This window comes from Hevea brasiliensis, chromosome 6 (assembly GCF_030052815.1).
Source record: "Hevea brasiliensis isolate MT/VB/25A 57/8 chromosome 6, ASM3005281v1, whole genome shotgun sequence".
NCBI lineage: Eukaryota > Viridiplantae > Streptophyta > Magnoliopsida > Malpighiales > Euphorbiaceae > Hevea > Hevea brasiliensis.
The window spans coordinates 104,540,661-104,547,734 of NC_079498.1; the positions used below are offsets into that span (position 1 = coordinate 104,540,661).

Below are 7,074 nucleotides of genomic sequence, written 5' to 3' on the forward strand. Positions count from 1 at the left end.
CATAATCTTCTAATCTTCTCTTGTTGGAAAGAATCTCCTTCAAAAATTTGGCATAACTTGGCATTTGGGATAGTGCCTCAGTGAATGGCACATTGATATACAATTTCTTTAGCACTTCAAGGAATTTGCCAAATTGTTTGTCTAGCTTGTGCTTGATGAATCTTTGAGGGTAGGGAAGGGTGGGTTTGTAAGGTCTGTGGGATGTATGGTTTCTCTCCTTCATCTTGCTCACTTTTGCTTTCTTCTTCTTTTTCACTTTTCTTGCTCTCAACTGAGTTTTCCTCTTTTGTGCTCTCTTTTTCTTCTCTCTTGTTTTCACTCTCTTGACCAACTTTTTTACCACTTCTCAAGGTTACAGCCTTACATTGTTCATGAGGGTTTTGTAGTTGGCTAGGTAGTTTCCCATAGGAATTGCTTCCTGATGAGCTTGCTTGTTGCGCCAATTGAGTCTCCAACATGCGGTTGTGGACTTGTAATTGATCCATGGTTTGTCTCATGTGTTGCATTTCTTCCTCCAATTTGCTATTCATCTTACTTTGTTCAGCAAAAAATTTCTCCATCATGCTCTCCAAGGTTGGCTTCGGTTCATGAGGTGGAAGGGATTGTTGTGCTCTTGCTTGATATCCAGGTGGTGGCTGCCTTGTGGGCTGAAATTGAGGCTGAAATTGAGGCTTGTTCTGCTGCATAAACTGCTGGTTATGAGCATAATTTGAGCTTTGGCCTTGTTGAGCAAAAGTTGCTTGTGGTCTCCATGTTGAGTTGTTCACATTAGAGTAAGCATTTCCCATAGGTTTTTGTTGATAACCTCCTGCATAAGCAGCTTGTTCTTGCAAATAATTATCACCATAAGAAGAATAATCAACTCCACAACTTTGAGTTCCATTTGTGAAGGCAACTTGTTGCATAGTTGTAGGAGTTGAGGTTGTTGCCTTTGTGCAAAAATCACTAAGAAGCTGAGTCAACTGATCAAATCTTGCATTCATGTAGTTAACTGAGTCAAGTTCATAGATCCCAGCTTTCTTTGGCTCAAGTGCTCTAGGATTTCCCCATAAATGGGTATTATGAGCAATCTTCTCTAATAGATCATAGCATTCTTCACTTGTCATTCTCATGAAATCTCCTCCTGCTTGTGAATCAATTGTGTTTCTTATGGTCGAGTAACTCGTGTAGAAATTCAACAATCATCCATTTCGGTATTTCATGATGAGGACATTGCCTTTCAAGCTCCTTAAATCTCATCCAAGATTCATACAAAGTTTCATCATCCCTTGGTTTAAAAGCTACCATCAAATTCCTCAAATGAGTAGTCTTCCCAGGTGGGAAAAATTGAGATAGAAAAGCTTGAGATAGCTGCTCCCAAGTAGCTATAATAGCTTGTGGGAGTGAGTCATACCACTCCAATGTCAATCCCAAGAGAGAATGGAAATAAGGTGAGCCAATAACTTCATCGAAACTCTGTGTTGTCTTTGTGTACCACATATCATCAAAAATTTCTTCAAATGAGAATGAGGATTTTCAAGTGGGCTACCTCCAAATTGTGAATTCAACCATTTGAATAAGACCAGCTTTTAATTCAAATTGATTAGCTCCAATAATAGGTCTCATATCTCTCACATCAAGACATCTAGGAAAAGCATAGTCTAACATGGATCTTCTTTGAGGATCATTTTGATTAACAATAGATTTTGCCCGCTTTGCTCGTTTCCTCCATTATCTCCTCCAATAGCTCTATTTTGATTCTCCATATTTTCTATTGTCTCCTCTTGCTCAAATATTTGTTGTTCTTCTTTTCGCTTCTTTTCTTCTTTTGTATTCCTTTTGTTGGCTCGATGTAATTTTTCAATTTCAGGATTGAACAACAATTCAGTATCACTTGTGTTTTTCGATCGTCTCATAAACAAGAAAAGTACCTGAAAAACACAAGGAACAATAGTGAAAATAAAATAAAATAAAAATTCTAATTAGCTTAAAACAATTAAAATCCAACTTAAAAACAAACAATTCCCTGGCAACGGCGCCAAAAACTTGATACTGTGTGTATATCCGCAAGTGCACGGGTCACAGTAGTATAGTTTTTAAAATTGATATCGATCCCACAGGGAATTGTGCTTAAATTGGAAATAAAAGTATAAGCAAATTAGAATGACAAAAATTAAAAGATATTAAAAATAAAATCTAAAAATTAAAATTAAGACAAAAATTAAAGATGTAAAATGAAATTTGGAATTAAAATTGGTATTTGAGGAATTAAAACTAGATCAATCAATTAACTAAAATTAATTAAACTAGATTACCCAAAAATTAATTTGAAATTTCTATTTATGAAATTGAGAGGAATTAAATCTAAATTCAATAAAAATAAAAATAAAGTGATTATAGAAATTGGATTTAAATTGGATTTAAATTTAAATTGCTATTTATGAGGTTTGGAGGATTTATATCTAATTTCAATGAAAAATAAATTGATTCTAGAGATTGGATTTTTTCAATATTGTTTGCATGTGATTTTTCCCTAATTTAGCCAAACACATGAGAATTGCAATTTTGAGGGAAATCAATTCTTAAATTTTTGAAACCTTTTTCAAGCATCTCAAAATTGGTTTTCATTAAATCAAACCCTGTTTTCACGGTATTTCAAATCTAACAAAAACCCAATTAATGCTCTAATTGATTTTTGGAAAGTTCCCCTTAATCTTCTTAGCTTATTTCTAACACTAAGAAAATAAAGTTTATTGCAAGATTATCCATCCCCAATATTCACTTTTCAGTCCATCTATTAAGGATTAAAACTTAACTTAATGAGGGCCCATTCATCAAGCAAGGAAATAAGCACACAAGCAATAAATCAAAATATAACAATCTTCATTTAAATGGCTAAATCAGTTCAAAACCACAAAACAAATCAATATTTACAAACCCATCTCTAGAATCTCAATAAACTACTCACAAATCATTGTTTAAACATAAACCCAAATGAAGAAATGAAGAAATAATGGAAATGTAAGCTTAGAGGGGTAGAAAAACCCAGCAAATCTGCAGCAGGATCTCTGCAGAAAAGTGCAGAAACTTGATCCTTGCTGCTGCTGGAAGAAGATGCAAAAAATGCTCCTCTTTCTCTCTTTCTCACTTTTACCGAAAATGACTCCCTTGCTCTCTATATGGAAAGAAAGTGATAAAATGGGTCTTTATATAGGCTAAGGGACTGTTCTAGAATGGGTAAAAGGGGAAGGATCCAAAAGGTGAGGTAAAAAGTCGAGTAACTGAAATGCCACGCCAACAATTTTCCAAGAAAACGACATAAGCCGAGTCCTGTGTCGCGGGTTGTGTCGCCTCGGCGTGAATATTCGACGATCGACACAACTCGCGACATGAGCTAATCTTGCCAGTTGCAGGTTGTGTCGCTCTCGGCCATTTTTTTCTCAACTTCAAAATTTTTGCAATTTGATTTTAATCTCCTCCAAATGGCTACTCTGATCAAAATACATCAAATTTCTCCAGATTTAACCTACAAAACAAATAAATTCCAAAAATTAAACTAAGAAATGTGAAAATTGTAAAATTGACTAAATATATATTAATATCTAAAATAATAGCTATGAGTAAGGGTAAATTATGTGCAAAAATAACACCTAAATGATGATCTAAAATGCATGCATCAATAGTTATAGAGATTATGGTTAAAATTGATATTTTACTCTCTGAGTCGAACGCTCACTCCTGTTCAAAAATTTTTACAGGCCACAGGAGGATATTTTGTTCAGGTTAACTCGCTTTTTACCTCGCAGGTTGTTTATTAATATTGTGTAATTTTAATTACTCCTAGAATTTCCGCATGTGTTAGCAGTAATTATTTGAAATTGGTCTGTAATATTATATTCATGTTGGACCTGTAAACTTAATATTTTAAGTCTGTTTGATGGATTGGATGAGGGAGCTGAGCTCCCATTTATTATTATGTTGATGAGTATGTGGAGGGTGAGCTGAGCTCCCCAATGGATTGTTTATTGTGTTTACAGGTCGGGTGAGTCGAAAACTCCCCGTTGGAAAGTCCATTTTATGGCCGGACTCTGTCCGTTTGTTTTCTTGATATTGGGCCCAAATGGGCCTTAGAGTTGGGTTAATGAATAGTTAAGGCTTACTACGGGCCTCGGGGGCTTTAGGCTGGCCCAGGTCCTAGTGCCGGTCCGGCCCATAGGTTGGGTCGTGACAAATGTGGTATCAGAGCTTAGGCTCCAGATTCCTAGGGAAAAGTTGTCTAAAGTGTTGAGAAAAGTCTAATAGGAGTCACATGCGGAAAAATAGGGTCCATATTCGTCTTGCATTGTCGTCTTTGCTTCTAGTTTCTGCTTCATATATTGTGTGTAAATATGAGTCTATAGAGCTGTGCAATGTGCAATTTTGAATTTTGTGGGCTAATGCTGCTGAATTTCAGGAAAATGCGTAGAAGCAGGAGAGCTGCCACTGCACCAGAACCAGATGTGCCTGACGAGGTGTCAGCACAGGATGAGGCGCCTGCCCCGAGGAGGAGGGGTAGGAGGCCTAGAGCTGCTCAAGTAGAAGAGCAGCTACCCACAGTTCAGGAACAGTCTTTCATGGCACAGGGTCCCATGGACCCCATGGCAGCTACTCTAGCTGGGTTGCAGAGGACCATTGATATGATGGCGCAGTATATGGTCCACCCTCCACAGCAGCAGCAGTCCACCGCACCAAGAGGGGAACCTTACAAACAGATCATAAATTTTAAGAAGTTGGTGCCTGGTACTTATGATGTGTCAGACGATGCATATCGGTTTTTGGATTCCTCTGAGACAAGCGAAATGTAATTCTGATTGACTAATAGAAGATTGATAGAGTGTATGCGGATGTCATGGGGCCCATGCCTAGACAATGGATGAATGACTACGTGTTATCCCGGATGGAGGGTTTGACATGTTCTAAGTTTGTAGAACTTTTCATCAATCGGTTTGTGACTGAAAGCTTCTGTGATCATATCCAGTGGGCCTTTGAGGCCCTAAGACGAATGGTGTCCGTAGATGAATATGCTCTGCACTTCGGAATTGAGCAGATATGCCCCTACAGCAGAGCTACGTAAACTATGAAGGTGAAGAGGTTCCTAAAGGGGCTTGACAGAGGTATGCGAACCTGCCATGATGTCGGATCAGTCTTTTGATGTAGTGGTTGATCGAGCTGCAGATTGAGATTAGCTATGTCATGGATGACAAATGGAAGAGCAAAGAAAACAGAGCAGAGGGTTCCTCGTGTGTCCCTTCCATGGGTACTCGGATAGTGGTGGCAGGTAATTACAGAGGAAAGGGTAGGAGCAAGAGAAGTGGTTTTAGACATAGACCACGAGGATCTGCACTGGTACGGATCCAGCGGGTCACGCCTGGGTACAGTAGCCTGGTTCTGTTCAGATCCTCTTTGGCACCGTGTGCACAGTGTGGAAGAGGACATTCAGACCTTGTTTGATGGGGTCGAGTATGCTTCTGTGTGGCCAACCAGGTCACTTTGCTAGGGAATGCCCCATGTTCAACGAGCCACGACGGGTCACAGTGGTTCTTGCAAATGTTCCTCGCCACCGTATCCGGTACTTCCAACATGGCGATCGGGCCTGGCAACAGGCCGAGGACAAGGGGGACGTGGATTTGGAGGCGATCAGAGGTAGAAGTCGATCGTGGTTACGCCACTCGGGGTAGGGTCAAGCTCGGGTTTTCACCCCGACCCACCGTGATGCTCAAGCTTCAAATGCGCTTGTGGCGAGTATTCTTCCGTCTGTTCTTATGAGGCTCGTGTTTTGATAGATCCGGGTGCTACGCACTCATTTGTCTCCCCTGTATTTGCCATGAGGTTGGGTAGAAACCCTACAACTTTAGAGTGCCTTTTGTCAGTAGCTACCCCACTTAGTGACAACATAGATGTAGATATGGTTTTTCCGGGTAGCCCAGTAGTAGTGGATGGAAAGATCCTCCCAGCAGACTTGGTTCCTCTACCAGTAATGGATTTCGATGTAATCCTGGGGATGGATTGGTTGGCAACTCACTATGCCACCTTAGACTGCAGGAACAAAAAGGTATACTTCCACATACCTGGTGTGGAAGAGTTTAGCTTTGATGGTGACAGGAGCGTGGCTCCATATAATTTGGTGTCAGCAATTAGTGCCAGAAAAATGTTGAGGCGTGGATGCCAAGGGTATTTGGCATTGGTGAGAGATACATCTGTAGAAGGTGTCAGCATGGAAAATTCATAGATGTCTTCCCTGAAGAGCTTCCAGGGTTGTCACCAGAGAGGGGAATAGAGTTTTGTATTGATGTTGTGCCGGGTACAAACCCCATATCCATGCCACCTTACAGGATGGCACCAGCAGAATTGAAAGAGCTGAAGGAGCAACTACAGGAGCTTTTGGACAAGGGTTTCATACGTCCGAGCACTTCACCCTGGGGTGCTTCTGTTTTATTTGTGAGAAAGAAGGATGGGTCATTGAGGTTGTGTATCGACTACAGACAGCTGAACAAGGTGACTGTGAAGAACAAGTATCCACTTCCTCGGATCGATGATTTGTTTGATCAGCTCCAAGGAGCTAGATTCTTTTCCAAGATAGACCTGTGATCAGGCTACCATCAGTTGAGAATCAGGAATGAGGACGTGTCCAAAACGGCTTTCAGGACAAGATATGGTCATTATGAGTTCTTGGTGATGTCTTTTGGACTCACTAATGCACCAGCAGCCTTCATGGACTTGATGAACAGGGTGTTCAAGCCATTTTTGGACCGTTTTGTCATCGTATTCATAGATGACATTCTGGTATACTCTCGGACCGAGGAAGAACACGTGTGGCACTTGAGGATGGTGTTGCAAACGTTGAGGGAGCACCAGCTATATGCCAAATTTTCAAAATGTGAATTTTGGCTAGAAAGCATCTCATTCTTGGGACACGTGGTTTCTAGTGACGGCATTCAAGTGGATCCCAAGAAAATTGAAGCTGTAACTGATTGGCTTAGGCCTACAACAGTCACTGAGGTGCGAAGTTTTCTGGGTTTAGCTGGCTACTATAGGCGTTTTGTATAAGATTTCTCC

The 7,074-nt window shown here is 40.3% G+C and overlaps 1 non-coding gene across 1 annotated transcript; it reads left to right on the forward strand.

Moving 5' to 3' along the window:
* The first annotated feature begins 1,195 nt into the window (after nt 1-1,195).
* Nucleotides 1,196-1,302, forward strand: LOC131181163 (small nucleolar RNA R71). The gene has a single exon (XR_009149791.1). It is a non-coding gene; the product is annotated as a small nucleolar RNA R71 (small nucleolar RNA).
* Nucleotides 1,303-7,074: the final 5,772 nt, after the last annotated feature.